The 12914-nt window shown below is 39.5% G+C and overlaps 1 protein-coding gene across 4 annotated transcripts in view; it reads right to left on the bottom strand.

Annotated features, from left to right (window-relative positions):
* DST (dystonin) overlaps window positions 1–12914 on the bottom strand; it is a 289185-nt gene that overhangs the window by 202318 nt on the left and 73953 nt on the right. The gene's annotated exons all lie outside the window — the stretch shown is intronic.

The raw sequence follows: 12914 nt of genomic DNA on the forward strand, positions 1-12914 counted from the left end.
AGAGCCTGGTCACCATCCCAGGGCTCCCCAGAGCAGGAGTCACAGTGTCTCAGGACTGGGACCACCTGTGCAGGTCTAAAATAGCCAGAGCCCTTCAGCCCTGTACAACACAACTGCAGCTGTTTCATTGACTCAGGCTACTTGCAGTGTGGCTGAGAATGAACAATGAGCTCAGGTAGCAAAACAAAATCCCTATGTACCTATTGCCATCACTAAAAGACTGAACCAGGTCCTGTATTTTACTTTAAAAAAATACAGTTTTTAGGTTGGTCAACTATAACAACTATTAAATTAAAATAAATTCACAGAAGGTCTTTCAAATCCATAGTGTGATACTGAAGTCTTTCAAAACAGCAAGATATACAAGAGTTCACCCTGGGCCAAACTGAGCACCTTATGGGGTTCCTAACAGCAGTGAGAAATGACTGTTGAGGAACAAAAGCAAAAACAAAACAAGTAAAAGCCTGTGAAGCCTTTGCATAGCCCTCTTATGTGACTCACAGACTTTCTACATGTTCATTCATATCTTTGCATTTAATAGTCATAGATACATTTTTTTCTGGTTTTTTTCCAATCCTTTTTAACACACCCATAAATTTTACAGCCACAGCTCACTGTGGCAATGAAATCTTCAGGCAGAATGTGAACTGTACTTGTATGTTCAACTGTGCAGAAGAGTTGCTGTTTCCTAAATGCTTTTCCACACCACTCAAGATATCCTAAGCTTCTGGCATATGCTTTTTTCCCCTATTTCATAGCTCTACAGTCTTTTATTCTACTTGAAGACCCAAATAAAGAGGAGATAGAGAAACTAGAGAGCAAAGCTGTACTACTGGGGAAAAAAAATCTGGCAGATTAAGAAAATCTTTTGCTATACATACATTTCTCCATACCCTTCACCTAGCAAGACACCATTTCTGACGTAAGTGATTTATCATAATAAGGCGGAAGATTTGATTAAGTAAATGTAGAGAACAGAAAATGTCAGAAATAAAATAATTCCAGAAACACTTTCACTTTTAACTGTTTCATTCTGAGTAGCTCTTTTAAAAAGAACACAAAGTTTCTCAACTGCAGAATTTCAAAATGTGTACAAAGTGTCTTTTTTACTAAGGTAATCCCACCTAGTTTTGACCAAATACACAGAAGTTTACATTTTGGGAAATGTTACTTTGATGACAGTTAGAAAAACAAAAGGTTGAAAAATCCCATTTCTTGTATCATGTTAGAATACAAAGTCACTATTCATTTCAACTCTGTTTTCAATTAAAATGCTAACATACACAAAAGAATTGATGGTTACTACCCTCGTTCCTTTATATATACATATATATTACACAAACACTCAGAAAAATTCCATAACTGACAGACCCAAATGCATAAGGAAGAGGAAAGCTGACACCTGTCATGTTGTGACAGACATCAGTATTAAAGGGGGGAAAGGCCACCAAAACACCACAACTGTGATTTTAAATCTAAAACCCAAATGCCCCCAGAACAGCAAATGCACGCCAAGAGAAAAAACACAGCGCCAGTGTTCAGTGTGCTCGAGCTCAGAGCACAGCACACCAAACCAAACTCCCCAGCTGCAGCAGAAAACAGGTAAATGACCACATAAACACCAGCTGAGGAAGGAAAGCCACAGAAAGCCCCCGCAGAGAGCTCTGCCCTGTCCCGCAGGCAGCCCCGCTCTGGCTGCATTACTGACCCATGCAGCACATGATCCCCACCAGCTCTGCATTCTGCGCCTTGGTGTCCTCACCACACTCTCTCATTCTGCCCTTGGAGACTTCAGAGCTCCCTTTCTCTTCAGGGAAAGGAGAGCCAAGGAGTGACCAGGGCTTCCCCTGCCTGACACAGAGTAGCAACACCCCTTTTTTAAAAAAACAGGAGCAAACAGCCCATATGCTGTCCGAGCAGTCAAAACTGTGAGCCCTCTGGCTTTAACTCAGAACAACAAGATAAATATTAAGGATCTGTGTTTGACGGGTTTTTTTGAACGTTAAGGTGCACTAATAGACATTTGAGTACAAATGTTGAACTTTCCAAACAAGGAAGTCTGTTTTTTTCCTCTACCAGCAGCGAGCAGTAAGGAAAGAGTCACCCTGAACCCAGCAGCCAGATACTCATTAAGGTAATTTAAGAACACAGGTGAAGCAGGAGTTGCAGAAAGAAAGCACATATTGTTAGATAATCTGATCCATAGATTATCACAATAAACCCTCTGTGGTTAATTAATCAACTTAAGCTCATCCACTTTTATCTGCAGACATTATTCATATATATCAGACAAACTCAAAGTTTTTCATGCTTTATGTGCCTGGAAAGTAGCTCAGTAAAATGTCACCCGTCTGAATAACTTCACAGCCCATTTTATGAACCTACACTATAACACAGAGGCATCTAAAGAGGTTTCAAATTGGAGTATTTTGGCTTAAAACTCAGTTGCTGCAACTAAGGTCTCCTTCTGTGCACTTTTGATTTCCTCAATTCCAAGCACAAATTGAGGAGCCAGATCCTTCTAACACCAATGCTCCCTTCCACAAACCACTAAAATTACATGGCTCAGAGTGTGTGGAATCAGAACAGCTTCTCTGGAAGTCAAGTTCACTATCAGGATTACACCAAAGGCAACATATGGCATTGATGTCTTTTCAGTGCTCTCCTGGGAAGAATCACAAACCTGCTTAGGTTGGAGAAGATCTTTAACAGGTAACAAATAACTGCCAAGTCCACTGCTAAACCATGTCCCTAAGTGCCACAGCTAAAAGTCTTTGAAATACCTCCAGGGATGGTGATTCAGTTACTTTCCTGGACAGCCTGGTCCAACATTTGACAACTTTTCTGTGAAGAAATTCTTCCTAATGTCCAACCTCAACCTCCCCTGGTACAATTTGAGGCCATTTCCTCTTGTCCTGTCACTTGTTGCTTGGGAGAAGGGACTAACCCCACCTGGTTACAGCTTCTTTTCAGGCAGTTGTGGAGAGCAGTAAGATCCCCTCTGAGCCTCTTTTTTTCCAGGCTAAACACCCCCAGCTCCCTCAGCTGCTCCTCACAGCCCTCGTGCTCCAGACCCTGCCCCAGCTCCCCTGCCCTTCCCTGGACTCACTCCAGCCCCTCAGTGTCTCTCTCACAGTGAGGGGCCCAGAGCTGGACCCAGCACTGGAGGTGAGGCCCCAGCAGTGCTGAGTGCAGGGGGACAATCCCTGCCCTGCTCCTGCTGGCCACACTATTGCTGACACAGGCCAGGATGCCACTGCCCTTCCTGGGCACCTGGGCACACACTGGCTCATGTTCAGCCACTGTGGATCAGCACTCCCAGGTCCTTTCCACCAGGCAGCTTTCCAGCCACTCTAGCCCTGCCTGTAGCACTGTGTGGGGTTGTTGGGGCTCACATGCAGAAGCCACTGAGTGCTCCTCTCCACCTCATGACAAACCTGAAACCTTCTCTGAGCAAGCACACCAGATGCCACCAGCTTGAATGACCAGAACAATGTGCCTGTCTCCACAGTGACATAAGGTAATGCAAAATGAGTGCAGGAATACGAACTCCTTATTCTCCAGATGAGCTGCCAATTTCTGCTTTCTTCATTCTAATGGTGACAGTATCAAAGTTTGGAGTTCCTACACCCAGTGACAGACTTTAAAAACGAAATTTCATTTACTTAGGCAGATTTTGGCATTGCTAATTTATGTTTGCTTCTCTGCTGATACTGTTTTGCATACATGAATGGCCAGAGAGTCAACAGGTTTTTCTACATTTGCCCGGGTAATTTGCAAAAGCCCTGATAGGGGGTTTTCCTGTATTTATATAAGAAAACTCATGTCATACTCTTATATCTCACTTACATTTATACTCATATACAAATGCACTAGTTTTTCTATACATATGGTTGCTATTTATAATATGTATTGTATTGTTTAGTACTTTTTTAGAATACTGATGTCTATAGCATAGAAGAAATGCTACTCATTTAAGAACCAGTTATTCACTAATGTATTTCATGTTGTTGAAAATGGAGCACCAATTCATTCATCTTTTTTTAAGCTCTGAACACAAAATTCATTTAATGATAGGGTTTTCTCTGGTACTGCTAACATTCCTTCTGTAAGGTAGACCCTGGTATCTCCAACTACACATTCAGAAAATAGAGCATAATAATGTATGGTCTCTTGGGAAAGCATTTGTTTTAGGGCATTACCCAGAATCACAAAATATGTGAGAAATAGGGAACAAATCCAATTCAGAAAATGCCTTATCTTGGAGGCTCCTGCCCATCCAAACTTGATCCTAACCTTCTCACAGGCCTTCCATGTCTATACCAATTATTAATTCTTGCTCATTAATTAGGAACTGGGAGACAGGTTCAACAAACCCATCATCATCTGAAACAGTCTCCAGGAAGGTAAAATCTTACTTCAAACAAGGCTAATTTGAAAAGTTAAAACTACAGGTTTTTCCAAATGGAAAGGTTGAATAACATTAATAACAGGTAATAATCTTTCATATAATTAGTGAGTATTCTTAGTTATAGCCTTACCTAGGTCAATTTAGGAGCAAATAAAATGAAACATGAAACTCCATTGTGAAAGTGTATGAGTACTGACCAATGCTATGAACTGTCTGCTGTTGTGTCAAACTTCCATTAAGACACATAGAATGGAAAACCTTACATACTTTACCAATGCCCCTTCCCATAATAAAAAATTCATATATCCTTCTACTGTAAAAATATCAATCTATGGTAAATGTTGTAGAAATTCTAAGAAATACTGAAAAAATAGAGGCTAGGGATTTTTGTATAATAAACCCCAGTACAGTAGTCAAGAGAAACAAGTCTACAAGGGTGATAGTTGCAGGACCAATCCTGAACCTCTCCAATACTTAACCAAAGAGACAGAGAACTAGAATTGTACACTTAGTATTTATCATGAAAATTTAGGTTTTTGGCTAAAGGATCTCCAAGTTATTACCTTCACCTTCAAAAGTCCTGGGTGAATATGACGGTTTTCTCATAGTAACCTCACATGAGAATCCAGCTTCTTCTTAGGCATTTGTTTCTTCTAACAGAATATTTTGCTACGGATAGTGCTTTATGTTTTATATTTCAAAAGAACACTTCATGCATTTTAATGTATAATGGCGCTATTTTTAATTCAGATGTTGAGTAGGAAACATCTGTCATGCTTAAGAGCAACATTTTATATTTTACACCCTCTAATTTATTTTTTTTTATTTGATCAGCTTCCTCTTGGATTTATGAAATCAGAACTCGCAATATTTCATTTATTTCCCTGTTGGCATTTACAGGGCAGTTTAGGGAATAATGTCAGCAGTTTGTAGGAACTTGTCTTGGAGTCAACATCACATTCTTTTTTTGGTTTTAGAATTGAATGGAGGCCTTGTCATCCAGATACAAAACAAGTGCATAACTAGAGACAGACTGGAAAGGTACACAGTTTAATATAGAAGAAAGGTAATTATGGGCATGGATCAAGAGAGAGGTATGGTCCACATGTGAGAAGGAAGAATTCAAGCTAAATATATATATAATTATACACATATTTAACAATCCAGATAGTGATATCTGGATAAGAGATTTCAGATAAGTCACAATGATGGGGCTTCACCTTGTTGAAAGAATTGCAAAACAAAAAACAAAACCCCAAGAGGCAGCAGGGCACACGAGCAGTACACAAAGGACCCCTACACATAGGATATAGCCTACTATTTAAAAAACACAAGCAAAAATGAATGTGGTTAGACATTTATAAGTAAAGCACTAACTCTTAAAATGTATCATTTAACTGAGGGTCATTTAAAAATAATGAAAACCTAAACCCCACTTTTAAATTCTTATTCATTCAGGTGAAATTATTTCATTCTTCTTTCCCAATTTCTGCTTATTCCATCACTTCCACATTCATGACAAGCTTGAACTCCAACTCATCTGGCCTAGGGATGGGACATTTCAACTACCACTTATGTGGTCCACACATACACAAAGAGGCATGAAAGATGCTGCCACTGTGTATATACACATGCAGCTTTCCAGAAAAAAGGAAGAGGCACAAGGAGCTCCTTTCCCACTGTGCTACTCCCACATACCTGAAACTTGAAACTGATGCAGTGCCACAGGGGAAAGCAGGGTTATTCAAGCAAAGTTTCCATCAGCACCCAGAATAACCTAGGGGAAAATTCTCACATCCAAAACAGCTTTTATTTATGTTTGAACCCTTGAAGAAGAGCTTGCATTATGTGCTGGTGTTTCCATCATTGCTAGTACTATTTTTAACCACATACCACCCAAGGATGAGAAAAGTCCCACTGGATCCTTCTGCCTTGTTACCAAGACATTCACTTCCAGCTGCCATGAGAGGGGAACACTGCTGAGGGGAAGAAGGGCTTCTCCATTGTTTCCCACAGTCAACTGCCACTCTCACAAATAAAATTTTGACAATTGGGATCATCTATCCTGTGTTTTTCCAGAAAATGCATCCCACTCAATACTGCCCTCTGTTGAGGTCTGCACTGGTTTGGCAAGGTTCTTTCAAAAGAATGGCTCCTCTTCTGCATTCTCCTAATCAAACTCCCAAAAAATTTCACTTTGTATATCATGTCACATCAGATGTGGAATGGAACACAACTATGGAAGAATTTCAAATTTACACCTATCTTAAGCTTTGTGTTGTTCATTTAAATAGCAATGAAATATAAACTTCAAATTTAGGTCTTCTAATTTTTATGGTTGCTTCAGTTAAGTCAGTGAAAAATTTAAATCTCTTTCCAGTTTAATTTCCTCTGAAAACCAATCAAATCTCACACATTGGGATGAAAAGTCACATATACAGCTGATCTGATTACAAAGATGAATCAGAATAAAAAGTTTTGCCCACTTATTCTGAAATCTCATTCCCCTTCATGCTCTATTTTTATTAAGCCGTGAACTATATGCACTAAGAGTTGAGAATGAACTAGAAATTATTCGGGGTTTTTTGGAATTTCAGTCAAATCAGACCAAACTTACACTCATTGTGAAGTTAACAGCTACATTTCACTAAGCCCCCATTAGCTTCTGTCATTAAGGTTCAGCCTTCATTAAATACAAAACTGTTTAGAACCTCTGACATATTTTTTCAAACAGAATATTTTTATTTCTCTTTTACAAAATAATATTGGAAATTTCACTTGCCATGTTGTTTCTGTGAGTATGCATTCAGCTATAAAAATGCAAATATTTTCAGAAAAAATGCTCTTTAAAGAAATGAGCAATGTAATTTGTAGGCTGAATGTGAACTAAATTTGACAACAGACATAAATGCATCAAAGACTGGCAAGTCTTACAAAAGCTGGCAGAAAACACATAATAAAAACTATAAGGACTGAAAATAAACTGGACGACTTCAGCGGTTGTTTTTGCATTACATTCAGTCATCAGTGAAGTGGGCTTCCCAATGAAGTTGTCTTGAATGCAAGAGCTGCAAACATAATCCAAAGATATTGTCTTTTCCTCTGTGCTTTACTTGATGCATGTTTGTTCAGCCAACTCCCGTGACCCATCACAGCACCCTCCCAGCCTTCCAAGCAAAGGAGTGAAACAAAAGTGCAGATTAATTCATGGAGAGAAGACTTAAAACATTACAGAATTTTAAATGCTGTGATCTGGAACTATACTTATCTTTGAAACTCTGCAATTCTTTGCAATTAATTATCAGGATAATCTGTTTGATTAATATGTCTATTAAAATCTGAAATCAATTGTTTCGATACGTTAGTAGTATACTTGCAATGAAACGAAAATAGCTATAAAATAAAAATAAAAGAAGTCCTTAGTCACACGTAAATTCTATTTGCTCTTGTAAAAGGCTTTGCAAAATACAGTGCTCTGTCTGAAATATATGTTGCTACCTTGCTGTAAAACAAAACCCAATGTTTAGCCTCTCATGCCCACTATAATCTGTTAAATTATTAGATGGGCTTATCAGACTCTCATACAGACACAGCAATAAAATCCTACCATTAGCTGCACCATCCCCTCCAGCTGCACACACACCAGTTCATGGCTTTTTTCTTACACGAAAGACACAATTCTATTACCAACAAACAAGCACAGTTCCCTGAGCCTATGTAAGATACTGATCTAGCAGGAAGAACCCCAACAGTCAGCCAGGAGGAGAAGACTTCTCTGGAGTCCTGGGAGTTCAAGCTGCCCACATGGCTTGGGTACATTTGCTTCCTGGACATAGGGAAGACCTCAGAGTCCTGTGACAGACTCTGGCCACTCTTTAACAACCTATTTTGAGTAACTGTAGTAAACCAGTTGTACCTGGGACCATGAATTCATACTCCAGGCCACAGACAGATTTTTCAGCTTATGAACAACTGCTGCGGCTCAGCCCTTCCCGGTTTCCAAAGCAGCTGCTTCCCAAGTGATCATACATGACAACCTGAATGTCAGACAAGCTTGATTAACGTCAATATTTATACTCCAGACTGACATCACTGATATCAAGAGATATTTGCTGAAACAAAAAGTCTAAAGGCACAACACAGAATAGTGTTTTATAGTCTGCTAAAAACAAAATAACACTTTTTGATAGTTTTAGAGGACAGAATTTAATCCTAAGTGCAGATGAAAGGGCCATCACTGAACTTCCATTGGTTCTGACAGAGGTATGACCACCTCCAAAATCCAAATCAAGACCACGTGCAGACAAAATCACACAAAAAAAATCCAAACTATAAGAAGAATTGTCTCACCATTTAAGCTTGCAATATCCTGTAATACCCCTCAACCCTACAAATGCAGATGAACGTGAAACCACAATAGGCAGCAAACAAATGCTTTCAGTCCTAAAATCATTCAACAATTTGCTAACTGCACACCCATCTGGCTCCATAGGAAACTGCACTCAAATTTTCACTCAGACCATTTTCTGCCACTAGTTTACATGTCTGCTTGAAGCAAGACGAAGAATTCAGCTGTCCTACATCTGAAATACTGCATTAAAACTGCAGGCCTGCCTGGCTTTACCATCCCATGCAGAAGATAATATGTAAAACTTAAACTACTGGAACAAGAGCCATACTTCTGGTACAATTTGCGGGAATGTAAATTAATAATTTCCACAACTGTATGGAGGAAATATTGCTATATCTCAGTGTGTGCACAGACATCAAAACCAAGAGGAACCCTGAGGGATGACTTCAAAATTCATACAATCTCAGTCAGCCCTTTAGCATGGCTAAGTAGCTGCTTCAAAACTAATCAGAAGAGAGACATGAAATTAAGTTCAAAAAGCATTTCCTCTAGTGCCTTCCAGTCCCCGCAATGAGTGTTCTAAAAGATTCAGAATCATAAATGAAACAAGGGTCCCAGCTGCTCAAAGTAGATAGCTGAAGAATTAGACAAGAAATCAACAAGAGATACAAGCAGATCACAGCAGATACACCAGGAGATAATGAATCAATAGTGGCTATTGATTATAGGCTAGAAGTCTGTTCCACTTAGGAAGGAAAAAAAGAACTCAATAGAGCATTCAACTTTCTTATTTAGGCATTTAAAAAAACATGAACCAATTCAGATTAACTGAAGTCACAGAAGAAAACATTCTTGTCCTCTGGAGCACTGCAGGGCTCCATGTCTAGTTCTTTTGTGCCCAGAGAGTCACTCCTGGCTAAGTTCTGCATTAGCACAATACCCTGTGGAAAAAAAAACTCCTGAAGCTCAGTAACCTTCTACAGTATTTTCTTTTGTGCAGACCTCTCCCTTAAGCCCTCTAGCAGGACACATGTTTAACTATTACAAAGAGCCCAATGAAGTAGAACTGCACAGATGGCAACTAGCAGTACTGGAAAACTATCATGAAAATAATCAGTTTCCAATTAGATTCAATTTCCAGTATTATTTTACTTCTTCCTTCTAAATGAGAGAGAAGGCCCATGTGAAAATATCACATCCATCCACCAAGACTCACATAGCCTGTATGTAGTCCAACAAAAAACTCAGTAGGCAATACCTTGTCCTGCAAAATTTATTGTAGCACCCCTTGACTTGTGGCTGTATCACTCCATGTTAAAATTACCTCTCCAACCAAACTTTAAACTAATTTTTTTTAAAGTTTGTGTGCTTGATGTAAGGACTTTAACATCACAATTGCCTGCCTCAAGAACTGTTCAGGTCATAGAAAGATTTGGCCATGAGTCAAGCACAGAATGAAGTGACAACCCCACAGCTGGTGCAGGGAGGTGTGGCTAGCACATCCTGGGTAATGTACCCTGAAAAAATTCCCACTGTGGCAGACCATGTGAAGAAGCAACTGCTCATACACCTATCATCAGTCAAATGAAGATCACCCCAAGAGATAGGACAGATGGCAGCTGAAACCACCAAACACCACTGAAGCCCCCTACAATATTCCTCTGGGGATACCTGAAACTTGGACTGTAAGTTAAACCACAGTGACAGGAACTTGAGATAAGACAGGTGGTATTATTGTCCAAGTGTTATCTCAGGTCTAGGAGGAGGTAAACAAAGCTGGGGAGAAGAATGTATCACTGATAATGGCAGAATTTATGGACCACAAAGAAAGCCAACTCAGCAACAGTGCTGAAGTCAGCTCAGACTGTAATTCCTGTAGTGGGAAATCACAACCATCAACTCACAATCCACCTCAAAAGAGAAAGAGGATAAATAATATTAGCCAATAGAATGAGAGAAATCAGTAGCCAATGAGCATTAACTCCTTTGTTTTCTAAAATGTATAAATAATGAAAAGTTTTGAATGACCTTGGCATCCCCACCAGCAGGAAGCCCAGGGTGAAGATGGATCAACAGATGGCACTGGGTGGTAACTATCTTCTGCCTAATCTGTCTTGCTCTCATCCTCTCTCCACACCCCCATTTTCTATTTCTATCTCTCTACTTCACATTTACTGTTAAACAAAACCAGTATTATTGACTTCAGCATGTGGTCTTGTTCACACCTTAATTTGGGCACAGAGAGCTCTCACTCATCAGATCCCAATGTTTGGTTGTTGTTTTTTAGTTGTTTGGGGGGTTTTATAAGTGATCAATGAAGTTCTGACACAAATTAAAAATGGGTTTCTACGCCACCACATGACGGCCTATATATTTTTAAATGGTGAACCAGGTTTTAACAGAAATCCCACACTGGGAGGACATGTCTAATTAAACAAAGGCTTATGAGACTAAAGCCTATTTCATCAATCCAGTGCAAACTCAGGTCACAGCAGCTGACTGTGTGTACTGCATCACTGCACTAAGAAAACTGCAGGCATTTTTCCCAAATCCCCAGAAGCCAGTGGAGACTTATGCTGATTTTGTGTATGTCTATCTTTTGATCAAGTCTTTCTGCTTTTCTTTTTATACTCGCCCTTGGAGAAAAAGCAGTGGAATATGTTCCAAGAGACCCATGTAAAGGTCCTGAGAGAAGAAAAGAAGACCCAGAATAGCATTCCCTTAGCATTCCCTTTGCAAGCTCCTCAGGCAGCCTCTCAGGCCCTCTGCTTGCATGACTGTACCAACCCCTGAGTGCCACAGAACAGAACTGGAGGCAGAGCAGCAATGTTTCCATGTGGCACACACAGCTCTGAACAGCACAGTCCATGGGGCCATGACCCCAGTTATCAGCTAAGACCATGAAACTGTAATCTAGCATATAAAATGCATGAATGTACCCACTAACAGACTCAGGAGAGCTTGGAAGGAGGGGATATGAGCAGAGATCTGTGCTGCTAGGTTTGGTTAAATCATTAGGTCTCTCTCCCTCCTCTGATCTTCAGACTCTTTGATCCACTTATATTAAAGCAGAGTAATTTGATTTGCATGTGATGTCAAAATAATGGGAACAAGAATAAAAATCATTGAGCACTAAAAATAAAATCTCAGCAGCTGATGTTTACCCCACAGATGTATATACTGTGGGGTATACTGATACTGCCCCTCATTCATCTCCACCAGCACACTCGCCCCTTGTTCTCCCTTCAGTTTCGTAAACAATGGAAGATTCTCTGCCACAACAAAGAAATGTAAAAATAACTACTAGGATGTTTTCTGTGTTGTAGGAAGACAAAGAATACACACATGGTTTGAAGCCACTATCAGATTTCCAGAAAATAAAAAAGACCCCCAGCCAATTCAATCTAAAGACTTGACCCAAAGAAAACATTTTATTTGTAACACAAGGGTACAATAATTTGAAAATCTCATTGATTGCTTTTCTTGATTACCACACAAACCTAAAGTAAATACTTTCACTGAGTTAAACAGGTTTGATCATATTGTTTCACTAGGAATACCTATAGTCTTAATCCATTTCATAAAGACTTACCAACAAAGCATTTTTTTCATTCATGTAAAGAGAAGCCAGTTGGCTGAACTGTCATGCTGAGACATGCAAAATGATCTTTAGTAGAAAAATAGGAAAGTTATTAGACTAACACGTGACTGCTTTTCACACAGAGGATTGCTGTACTGAATATGGAGCTTCTATACAAGATATACAGCTGCACAACCATCTGGAAAACAATAGAAAGCAACTGGAAACAGCATGCTATGGAGGGAAGTCTACCTGGGCAGGCAGGTGCCCTGATCATCAAATTATCTTTCCCATCTTAAATTCTTACTATAGATTTCACAGAGAGCATGCAAATTTGCTGAGCATTTATGCAACCTCTGCATGCCCCATTTAAGGCAGACTTACAATATATATTCATAGTCTATAACAAAATGAATTTCTGCCTTTAACATTACAGAGAGCTGTGAAAGTTCTATAGGATCACAAATTTTATGCCCTTAACGAAACAAACAACCCACCTATTCAAGTAAAAGAGGAAAACCACATAATTTTTCAGTGTTGCTTTGCTGGTATGATGAAGTGTGAGAGCTGCA

This window comes from Ammospiza caudacuta, chromosome 3 (genome assembly GCF_027887145.1).
Source record: "Ammospiza caudacuta isolate bAmmCau1 chromosome 3, bAmmCau1.pri, whole genome shotgun sequence".
Lineage (NCBI taxonomy): Eukaryota > Metazoa > Chordata > Aves > Passeriformes > Passerellidae > Ammospiza > Ammospiza caudacuta.